The sequence below is a fragment of the Gopherus evgoodei genome, chromosome 16, assembly GCF_007399415.2.
Source record: "Gopherus evgoodei ecotype Sinaloan lineage chromosome 16, rGopEvg1_v1.p, whole genome shotgun sequence".
Lineage (NCBI taxonomy): Eukaryota > Metazoa > Chordata > Testudines > Testudinidae > Gopherus > Gopherus evgoodei.
The window spans coordinates 26160642-26173229 of record NC_044337.1 but is presented as its reverse complement, the minus strand read 5'-3'; the positions used below and the strand labels follow the sequence as shown (position 1 = coordinate 26173229).

General features: G+C 40.3%; 1 protein-coding gene across 3 annotated transcripts in view; it reads right to left on the bottom strand.

Annotated features, from left to right (window-relative positions):
- RALGPS1 (Ral GEF with PH domain and SH3 binding motif 1) overlaps positions 1-12588 on the bottom strand; it is a 355807-nt gene that overhangs the window by 268615 nt on the left and 74604 nt on the right. The gene's annotated exons all lie outside the window — the stretch shown is intronic.

Below are 12588 nucleotides of genomic sequence, written 5' to 3'. Positions count from 1 at the left end.
CGTGTTAGTCTGTATCCACAAAATCAACGAGGAGTCTAGCGGCACCTTAAAGACTAACAGATTTATTTGGGCATAAGCTTTATGTCTCTTTATGTGCCAGTATATTTATGCTTGTATCTATAATTTTCACTCCATGCATCTGAAGAAGTGTTTTTTTACCCACAAAAGCTTATGGTCAATAAATCTGTTAGCTTTTAAGGTGCCACCGGACTCCTCATTGTTTTTGCAGTTATAAAGGCCCTAATTCCATGACAACTTCTCTATAAAACTTTGCTCTCTCCTCTATACTGGTGTATTTGCTGTGATACACTTTTCCAGGAGTGGGAAAAACAGACACATACAAAACAAATGGACCTCATCACTGAAGTATCTAAGGTCTCAGTTCTACACTGAGCACTTCGCCCTCACAGACTCTAATTCAAATGAGGCTCACAATGCTCCAGGCCTGGAAGAGTTCAATGCAGGATAGGTGACTAAGAGCTTTACTCACACCTTACTATCTTATTCCATGCAAAAGCTTTAGTATTAAGGCAATGTTAAGATTGAAGAAAAAAAAAATCAAACACTTAAGTGTCTGAAACCAGAATTAAGTTAGTGTAGACTCAAGGTGTAAAGCTCAGCAACTCTGCAGCCTGTGCTTATAACTTACCTAACCCTTCTCAATATTATAGCTTGTCAATTAATACAATTTATAATAAAACTAATTACAAATACTACATATAATAAATAACAGTACATTTGTTCTCTAGATTTGGCATGATTTTTAAATCTCATGAGATCTAGAAAACAAGCCAAATTTGAATAAAACAGTTCAGCAAAATTAGTTATGAACATTTAAGAGATGGAGTTGGATCACAGTTGAAATGGTCTCAATTCATAGATCATACCAGTTTGAAACAACTCCTCATTTAAAATTGCCTTGTGATTGATAATCCTGAGTTTGAACCATCAGAAGTTAGCCATTCTTGACCAAAGCCTTGCAAGTAGCCAGAAAATATATTAAAGACTAAAACTTAAAATTTTACATCAATTGAACAGTTGGCTAATAACTATTTAACTACTTAGTTTTAAATTCATCTCCATTAAATAGAATTTACAATACTACTTTCTAAGTACCAGTCATTACCATTCACTATCATTAGGCTAGGACATTTTCTGGAGAGATATCCCAAAAAATGCTACCCTTCTGATTCTATGTGTAGCATGTGCTAAAATACTCTCATACTTTTATGCTGGACCTTTATCACTAAGCACTTAATTACACAGAGAGAGTACTAAGGAACTTCAGCTGCCTCTGGGATGAAAGACCATAGCCAAAAAGTGCACAAGATGGAGGAAGGAAGGAATTTTCTTTTTTAACAATAACTTGGGCAAACCTTACTCCTACAAAATGCATCATGGGCTTTTCAACATAAATACATCCACAGCCAAGAGTGATCCTATTTTTGAGGTTCCACACACTGAATTGCATGGAGCTCAGTTATCTTGACAATGAAGGTCTGATCTGCCTACATGGAACCTAATGATTCAGACACTAAATATTTTAAACATAATGTTTAGTAAATTATACTACAATTGGAAAAGTGCAGAAAAGGGCAACAAACATTATTAGGGGGATGAGGCAGCTTCCATATTTGGAGAGATTGAAAAGTATATGAAACTGTTCAAGAAAAGACACAACTGAGTGGTGCTATGAAAATCATGAATAGTATGGAGAAAGTGTTACTTATCCCTTCACAAAACACACGAACTAGGGGTCATCTGCTGAAATTAATAGGCAGCAGGTTTAAAACACAAACAAACAAAGGGAAGTACTTCTTCACACAATGTATAGTCAAACTGTGTAACTTGTGGTCATAGGATGTTGTGAAGGCCAAAAGTATAACTGGGTTCAAAAAGAACTAGATAAGTTCATGGAGGATAAGTCGACCAATGGCTATTAGCCAAGATTGGGCTGGGGGGGAGACAACACCATGCTCTGGGTATCCCCTAAACCTCCAACTGCCTGAAGCTGGGACTGGATGACACGGGATGGATCATATGATAATTGCACTGTTGTGCTCATTCCCTCTGAAGCACGTGGCACCAGCCACACTCAGAGGCAGGATACTGGCCTTGATGGACCTTTGATCTGAATCTGTATGGTCATTCTTATCTCTTAAATATTTCTAACCTTTCACTCAGCCCATACACACAAGCAGTACTCAACAGTTGTCAGGGGGCTGTGTTGTTGGTAGTAGAACTAGGATTTCAGCTGTGATGTTTTTTCTTTCTGCTCCTCCAAACAGCACAGGGCACCTAATAATATTTATACAGCTAAGATAAGGGAAGAGAACACCTAGAGAACCACTTACAAGATAACGATGGACAAGATAAGTCAGGAAAACAGGTAAAGAATTGGTGAACATGGACAGTGTGTGGACAGAGCATGCTGTACAGAGATTGGTTCCTACAAAGTAACCAAGCCAACCCTAAAATGTGTTATACACTGTACAGTAAATGCAATCAGATGTGTAACTGTATATAACGGGAGATGGTTTCTGTGTAACTTGGATATACAATGTACCCTGAATCCACACCCTGCATTTAAGACTGATCAACTCAGTGTAGCATTGCTGTATGCCAGCAAAAGATACCTGAGTGATAAAGAGTTAATGTGGGCCTAAGGCGCCAATTAGGGTACCAGACTGCACATGGAGGGAGAACCAGGCTTAAATGAACAAGAGGCTCAGCTGTGTTCAAGCAGGATGGATTACAAAGCCAGGAAGTTTGCAGCAGAAGGAGGCTGCAGGAGAGAGTTTGCAGTCAACTCCAGGGAGCAGAGGGGAGGTGAAAACCCAGGAGGAAGAGAAAGCCCCACGTTTCTAGCCCTAGAAAAGGGTAAATCCCAGAGAAGTTGTGGGGAAAGGAAGCCTGAAAACACTAAGCAATAAGCAGCCTAGGGAAACAGCAGTAAGTGGTAGGACTGTACTGACCTCGACTGCTTGTTATAGGGTCCCTGGGCTGGAACCCAGTTCAGAGTGCAGGCCTGGTTCCCCAACCAGCCACTGGAAATTGGTACAAGAGCATTGGAGACACCAACCAGACAGCTTAGCGAGGTTGTTCCCTAAGTCTGGGAGTGGCCCCCAAGAAAGCACTGTCTCCTGCACGGATGAACTTTACCCCTTGCAGTACACAATTCTACTGTGTCAAAGTGAAAATGTCAAATGTGGTCTTTGTGCCAGAGCTTCAGCTAAGCTTTTATTCGGGGGAGGGATAGCTCAGTGGTTTGAGCCTTGGCCCTCTAAATCCAGGGCTGTGAGTTCAATCCTTGAGGGGACCACTTAGCAATCTGGGGCAAAATCAGTATTTGGTCCTGCTAGTGAAGGCAAGGGGCTGGACTCAATGACCTTTCAGGGTCCCTTCCAGTTCTATGAGATAATATATATGGAGATATACCTTTTTTATTTTATATTTTAAGTATCCCAGGCCCTGACCACTAAATGCCTTGAAGACAAGAATAGCAAAGTTGAATATGATATAATATTGTATGGGAAGTGTGACAGGGTGTACCTGGCCTTTACGGTTCTCTACAGGAGGGCCCACATTCCTACTACATCTTGCCTCAGGAAAGGAGCAGCAAAAGTGAGTCCTCCAGGCCTGCTTAGAGAGGCCTCACAGAAGCAGCCAATGAGAGCCCAGGAGATTCAGATAAAAGGAGCTGCAGACTCAAGCAGTTCAGTTCCTGGCTGGGACCAGAGGGGCAAATAAGGGTACTCCTTTCTGCCTGAGAACTACAACCCTGTGGTAAGGAGTGAAGATAAAGAGGCAAAGCGGGAAGAGCTCCAGGAAAGCAGAAGCAATGAATCAAAGAGAAGGTACATGGCTGCTATTTATAGGGTTCCTGAGTTGAAATCCAGAGTAAGGCCAATAGTAAAATTGTGTAAGAAGGGGAGAAGGCTCATTCTGAAGCTCGAGCAAAGGGCTGAATTTAAAAGGTCCAGAGCTGGGGCTGAAGACCCTAGTGAGGGCAGGCAAGCAGTCTTTTTTGGACTCTTTGCTACCCCGAAAGCAGTTAATTTTGAATGTGTGATGAGGCCAGAGGGTCAAGCCACTGAAGACCTGCCAAGCTAAGTTGACAACCTACAGAAGACTCCAGGAGTGGGGAAAAGGACTGCAGTATCACACCTAGACATTAAGTGGTGCTCAAGAGGTATCACCTCATTACAGAAAGCCAATGTCAGAAGACGAGGACAAGTTTGATGCATTTGCCGTAACTTGTATCACTGGCGAGGCAAACTATTGTATTTTGTATTTGTTATGATTTCCTGAGGGCTGATAATATATCTAGGAAAGAATGAAGGTCATTCACATAGGATTGGACTAATTTGGAAAGCAGTGACTGAGAAAAGGAATTAGAGGTCACAGTGGATAAAAAACTCAACTTGAACTCCTAGTGCAATGTGCCAGCTAACTGAACAAATGATCCTTATTTGTATAAAAAGGGAACTATCAAGTAGGAGTAGGGAGGTTTTATTACTGTATAACTGTACATTTTACGGTATATAGCTTAGATCTCATCCTCATTTAGTTTTTATTCCCAAATTGGAAGAGGAAAAACAAGCTTTCCTTGCTTTTTCAACTCCCAGTTGGTTTCTTAACTTTGAATGAACAAGTCATTGAGCTGAACTAGTTGAATAAACTGAAATGAAGGAAACATTCTCTCTACCGGCAAAAGGCTGTCAAAGGCTGGCTTACTCTCTAAACAAATTCTGGTTCCAGTGCTTAGCCAGTGACTTCCATCAGTTCAATGGTTTAACTTTCTTTAAAACTTTGGCAACAAAAATGTACCGCTTATTTTTTTTAATTTAAATGAATTTGTTAGAGAAAGTTTAGGCCTGTAATGTAGCTTGTCACAATTTAAAGTTACATTTTAAATAAAAATGCATTTAATTTAAATTAAAATCTGATTTAAATAAAAAATAAATTGTTTTTATTGACTCTGTTTCTGCAATACCTTTGTTACTCCACTGACTAGAACAAACCAAAACATGGTTTTGCAAAATCTCATTGGCCACTTCTGTGACTTTGGCAAGTGACACCCCCCCCTTACTTTTTTCCCCAAGAAAACTATTTTTTCTTGCTTTGTTCACTTAAGAGCAGTACACAAACTCATCTACAAAAAAAGAAAAAATAATCCACACCTGACTACTGGAATAATTATGAAGTCATATACCATCAGAACCTAGGCAAGAGCTAATAATGGAAAAGAACAAAAATCCATCCCAATTTCACTGCGGTTTTTCCTACATCATTTTTGCTGTAGTACACAAAACACCTAAAATGGATTTTATGTGCATGGTTGAGAGGGGGTTTGCTTGGATGTGGCTCTGGCACTGCACTGGAGTTTTAATATATTGCCTAAGCAGTTGCATAGAACTGCGGATTGGCCACATTATACTCTGGTGAGCAGCTGAAACACTTCGGACCTTAACCTCCAGCTCCCCAAACTGGCTGTCCACAAAGGGTAGTGTACTAGCCATCCTCTTGGTTTCCCTTCTACACCTCAAGGAGCTCTAAGTATCACAATAGTGCTTTAAGTTAAATACAGAGGACAGTTCAGACTATTTACTAATTTTTTTTGAATGAGCTGTACAATCATTTAACAGTGGCACAGAGTTCTGTGGCACCTTATAGACTAACAAACATATTGGAGCATGAGCTTTCGTGGGTGAATACCCACTTCATCAAATGCATGTAGTGTCCCACGAAAGCTCATGCTGCAATATGTTTTTAATCTATAAGGTGTCACAGAAACAGATTCAGACTAACACGGCTACCCCTCTGATACTAAACATTTAACAGTTATGCATTGAAAGACATTAGACTATAATTACATGTTCAGATTTGCAAAGAAAAAATGTGTATTTTCAAGAGGTTGTTTTATGCAGTTCCAAATACCTTAGATAGCTTGACTCTCCAGTTACAGGCTCAAGTTACCACATATCTACACAGCCTTTATATTCAAATGTAACAATAGGGGAAAATATATAATGAGTTATCCAGAACTCTAGCTGTCAATCACTCCTGTTTTTACAGCCACATAATGTCAAACGAAATGTTGTGCAAGTTTCCAAATGTGAGTTATGCACTTCAGAGGCATGCAGGCCAAAAAGGAGAGAAAAATCAGCCACAGACGTATTTGCCTACAAGCATTTTACACACATTGACAAACTGAACTGTCTACAGAAATGCAGGCCCACGTATTGCTGCGTGAGAACCAGGAAAAGCAATTTTAGGGCTTGTCTATTCTACCCACTGGATCGGTGGGCAGCAATCAATCGAGTAGGGGTCGATTTATCGCGTCTAGTCTCGATGCGATAAATCGACCACCAAGCGCTCTCCTGTTGACTCCAGTACTCCACCAGAACAAGAAGCGCAAGCAGTCGACGGGAGAGCATCAGCTGTCGACTCACTGCAGTGAAGACACCATGGTGAGTAGATGCAAGTATGTCGATTTCAGCTACGTTATTCACATAGCTGAAGTTGCGTAACTTAGATGGAGCCCCCCACCGCCAGCGCAGACCAGGCCTTAGTCTCCAGCTGCACTTCACATCACAAGCTTCCAGCATGCAAGCCTTCTGCTGATAACAGTGCCAATTCACACCTGTCAAGACACAAGGTTCTCCCTGTGATGAGCAGATGTCTGGTTTAAGATCCTGGAAACTATATGCTCATGTGGAAAAATCTTAGAAGCTCTTTTACTGGAGATAGCAGAACTCACATTTACCAGAGTAAGAAAAATTTTTATCAGACTCTTAATATTAATTAGTAAGCTTATTACTTCAAAAGCAGTGAAGAAACAGCTAGTGAGTAACAAAGGAAAACCCTGTGTATGGAAAATGAAATTAATTTGAACTATATAGAAAAGTAGATTTTAAGCATAAGAAATTTAGCATTTCCTTGCTAGCTGAATTTTCTGTATAATTCTAAACAACATTCAATTTCTATATAGAAGTATGAAGGATGATATTAGAAAGATGTACTTCCTCATTAGGTATAAAAACAACAAGGAGTCCGGTGGCATCTTAAAGACTAACAGATTTATTTGGGCATAAGCTTTCGTGGGTAAAAAAACTGGACATCAGGAATGGTAACATACAAAAGCCAGTAGGTGAACACTTCAATCTCCCTGGACATTCTATAACAGATTTAAAAGTAACTATTCTTGAACCAAAAAAACTTAAGAAATAGACTTCAAAGAGAAACAGCAGAACTAAAATTCATTGCAAATTTAACACCATTAATTTGAGCTTGAATAGGGACTGGCAGTGGCTGATTCATTACAAAAGCAGCTTTGCCTCTCCTGCAATTAACACCTCCTCATCTATTATTAGGAGTGGACTATATCCACCCTGATCAAATTCGTCCTGTCAACACTGGTTCTCCACTTGTGAGGTAAATCCCTTCTCTGCATGTGTCAGTATATAATGTCTGCATCTGTAATTTTCACTCCATGCGTCTGAAGAAGTGAGGTTTTTTACCCACGAAAGCTTATACCCAAATAAATCTGTTAGTCTTTAAGGTGCCATCGGACTCATTGTTTTTGTGGATACCGACTATCATGGCTACGCCCTGATACTTGACACTCATTAGATATAGATTCAAAAAGATCAGGCAGATGGGGGCTGCAGGAAGCAGCACAGGCTGAGGGATGTGCTGGCAGCCGCTTCCTGCAGCCCCTATTGTCCTGGAACAGCGAACTGCAGGAAGTAGGAGCTGCGAGCGGCCAAACCTGCGGACACTGCAGGTAAACAAACCATCCCGGCCCACCAGTGGATTTCCCTGACAGGCTACCAAAGGTTGTTGATCCCTGTTCTAGAGAGGAGAGAACTAGAATAGCTGGAGGTCCTGCAGGTCATGATTTGAAGTGTATTGGAAGAGCTGTGTAGAACCAAAATAAAATTCTCATTGAGAGGCCATCTATCATCTATTTTAACAGCTTATGTAATACAATGATCAGTCTCTCTGAGCATGTTTATAAATACAATATTGGGAAAAAAAACTCCCCAAATTACCCCAACAAGCAAAACTGTAGTCTCCCTGTACAACTAGCCTCCTTAGAAAGAGCCTCACATTATGCCACATTATAAACTGCAGTATCTGAAGAACTTCTGCTATTGCACATTAATACTGACACACAGCATCTTTGTTTTTCCAACTGTGAGTCTCTTAAGCAGATACTGCAAATTATATCAAAACTGTAGGATGGTTTGGTGATGTGCATGAGACTGTGCTAAGACTATTCATTTGTTCATCAATATAGAATTTGTATCAAAGACTTCAGAGTTGGAATACTAAAATATGTGAAAAAATGGCGTGGTCTACCAGCAGTAAACAAAATGGACAATGACATGTTATTGAAACGTTATTATGTAAGTGGCTGAATTAACATTTGAAAAATGGGCTATCACGCACACACAATAATGTGGCCCGCTCCTCCTCAGGAACATAAACTGAAGGGGAGAACACAAAAGCTAAACTAACTTAAAGCCTGATACAGTTCTCATCCTCCAAGGTTAAGAAGTTTAAATCTATTGTGAAGGGAACCAGAAGAGAACACTTTTTGGTTCACTTCTTGAGTAAAATAAAACTAGATGACTAGCTTTATATCTGCTTGATTAATTATATAGTGACTTGGATTGGAGCCATTGTAACAGTGAGCTTCATTTTTGGTTTTTAAATCATTTTCAGGACAGAAATACATGGAAAAGTTGTACAATATTACACTCCCTAGCACAATAAATATCTGTTAATTCTGATAAGCAAGCAGCCTTGAAAATTCCCAATTGACCACTACAGGCCTGAGGCAACTCATGTTTTTAGTACTGCTAGTAACGGCAATAAGTTATATTTTCATGTAAGATCTTAAATTTCCTTAGCTAGTGGAGGCTGCAAACAGAAGTAACTATATCCTTTGCTAGGGTCAAAAATGCCACCACATTATTAGTTTAATTTCAGTGGTCAAGCAGCCAAAAGAACAGCAATGGTCAAAGGAGACATTCACCTTTCAGGCAAAAGGCAAAGCATGTAGTGGCAAAAAGAAGGGGAAAGAATAAGGAATAAGACACACGGATGATTAAAAATGTTGTATCATAAAAAAAGCAACTAAAATTGTCAATTTGCAGACCAGTAAGTGGAAAATTTGCTTTTTAAAATAATGTTATACTCTATTTTAAAAGAAAGTCCTTTGATTTCTGGAACCAAAGACATACAGTAATTTTTTTTACAGTACACTTATCTCTGCCATCTGGAATGCTTGTAATAGAGCTGGTTGGAAACGTTTCCATCGAAAAATGCTGATTCTGCAAAATCAAAATGTCCCACAGGAACTTGTCTGGTTTCCTGTCATCTTGCCTGCTCTCCCTCAGCAGTTCACCTGGCAGGTTGCCAAATAGACAGGGCTCCTGGGGGTTGCTCAACAATCTGCCTGGTAGGCTGGTATGTAGCTGGACTCTCAGGCTCCCAGCAGCTCAGCAGTCTGCTTGGCACAGAGCCAGGGTTCTGTGGGCTTCCAGGCTCTTGGGGAATCTGGGAGCCCAGGGAGCATATTTAATTTCAGAAACACCAAACTGTTCCTGCTGCAGTATTTCCAAAAATAAATATTGTGTAATTTCCTTCTGCAAAAAATGTTAAGGTTTGGGGTTTTATTCCGATTCAGGATGAAAAATATTTCCAACCATTAAATGATAAAATTAGTTGCTTGTTATAAGCATAAGGCAACAGGGCAGCCATAATGTGATGTCTGCAAACTTCCATTTTCCTGGCACCCTGCCAAACCATATACTCATCACCTATATGGCTTCCTAGAAGTTCTATGTTTTTACTATTTTGCTTTCTAAAATAGGACAGAATCTAACAATTTTTTAAAAAGTAATGTTAAATTGCATTTCCATTTTCTACTGTCTGTCACAGTCATACATTCAAAAAACTCAAGGTCTGTGTTTGTGAATTAGGTCCTAGCTGAGACATAAGCAACAAAACAGCATTTCAATAATTCTTCTCAATCAAGGATATATCCAAATACTACTTCTTAAATACAGTGTATTAGCCAATTTAACAGGCTAAGCAAATATTCCACAATGTGTTTCAGAATAACCACTATGAAACTGAAATGGGAAAGAAATCTGTCATTTACAGACTTAAGGGTGTGTATGTATAGGATGAAGGAGTGAGTACAATCTTCTTGAATTCAGATAAATTCAAACAGCTTAAAAAGCTTAGGTGGATCAATTCACTATGAACATTTAAAAACAAACAAAACACAAAAAAACCAGGCCCAATAGTTTACAGATACTACAACGCTGTATAAGCAGCACAATTTGCAAGCTCTGCAACCCAAAACAAAGCCCAGTACTCTTTCCCTGTATTGTACCCAAGAATACTTTACATGAAAGTAATTGATCTAAAAAGGTTTACTGACTCATCAACAAAAAAAAATCTCTTTTTAAATTTTATTTCCTTTATTTTCCTGCAATTCTCCCATAAAAATGGTTATTTATCTTACAGGAACTGTGGTTCTTTGAGATGTTGTCATCAGTATGTATCCACTAAAAATGTGCTTGCACCTCATGGTGATAACAGAGTTTACTGAATACCAGTGTCTTTTGGGACCACACATGCCCCTTGACCCTGTATAAGCACATAAATGGTGGAGCATCTATAGTCCCTTCTCAGTTCCCTCATAATTCAAAACCTGCAAGGTCCTGAGCACTCAAAGCGGGCACAGATTGTGGGATTCACACTAACCACAATATCTCAAAGAACCAGTTACTATAGATAAGAATCCCACTCCCACCCCCAACCCTCACCTACTGGAGCTGTGGTTGTGGTCCAGGGGGCTAGTAACTCCCTCCTTAAGATAGACAGCCCTCCCTCCTTGGAACAGGAGTGGTAATTTAGGCCAGTTATCCTTCAGATGGCCCCTTTTCCACAATTAGTCCTCAATCTTGGAAAAATCAGCAAGCTGGCCTTTGCCTGCTGCTGGTGTCTCCCTGCTGTGAAGAAGGAAGCATCATAGATGTTGGTTCCCTTCCCAACACTCATCCCATTCACCTGTGACAGAGAAGAGAGATGCCCTGCCCACTCTGCAAGGTTCCTGGTCCCAAGCCCTGAAAGAGATAACAACAGGTTGTCTTCACAAACACTACTTAGTCCCAGGACTGCTTCCTTTCAATAGCTCTTATTTCTTAAGTCCTTTGGACATCTCTGAATCCCCAAAACTTAAAGGACTATGGTCACATTGCAAGGGTGGGCTGACCTCTAGACTTCAGTAGTCTTAAAGGGCCAGACTACCTTGTCACAGAGTGGTAGAGAAACAGTCTTTTTTCAGAAAGGAGAAAACAATGGTTCTGTTAACAGGACTGACCCCAACTCCACTTAAATTGGATATCTTGTGGAAAGGGCTGCTAGACTCCTATTAACTCATAGCTGAGTAACTAGGGGAGGGCTTTTGGGAAGGGTTAAGGATACCTTATGTCAGATCCAGGGTTCATGCTACAACTCATAACCTGAAATCAGTGGTTGCCACACAGTGTGTGTTAAGGGTTAAGAGCCAACATAATCCAGATGCTGATCACATCTCAAGTTCTTTCTTTCCCTTCCTTTTCCCAATTTTAGGATTTCCCAACTGGGGATTGTGGCCAAGAAGTCTGCAGGTGAGTATCAGCTAACGGATCATGTGTCATATCCTCGAGTACCCAGAAGTCACCACCTACAAGACAGGCCCAACAAAGAAAACAACAGAACACCACTATCTGTCACCTTCAGCCCCCAACTAAAACCTCTCCAGCGTATCAAAGATCTACGACCTATCCTGAAAGATGATCCCTCACTCTCACAGATCTTGGGAAATAGACCCTGTCCTCGCTTACAGACAACCCCCCACCCTGAAGCAAATACTCACCAGCAACCACACATCACTGAACACAAACACTAACCCAGGAACCTATCCTTGCAACAAAGCCCGATGCCAACTCTGTCCACATATCTGTTCAAGTGACATCATCATAGGACCTAATCACATCAGCCATACCATCAGGGGCTCATTCACCTGTACATCTACCAATGTGATATATGCCATGATTTGCCAGCAATGCCCCTCTGCCATGTACATTGGCCAAACCGGACAATCTCTGTGCAAAAGAATTAATGGACACAAATCTGACATCAGGAGTCACAACACTCAAAAATCAGTAGGAGAATACTTTAACCTGTCTGGTCATTCAATGACAGACCTATGGGTGGCAATTTTGCAACAGGAAAACTTCAAAAAACAGACTCCAACGAGAAACTGCTGAACTAGAATTGATATGCAAACTAGATACAATCAACTTAGGCTTGAATAGGGACAGGGAATGGCTGAGCCATTATAAACACTGAATCTATCTCCCCTTGTAAGTATTCTCACACTTCTTATCAAACTGTCTGTACTGGGCTATCTTGATTATCACTTCAAAAGTTTTTTTCTCTTATTTAATTGGCCTCTCAGAGTTGGTAAGACAACTCCCACCTCTTCATGCTCTCTGTACGTGTATGTATATCTCCCCT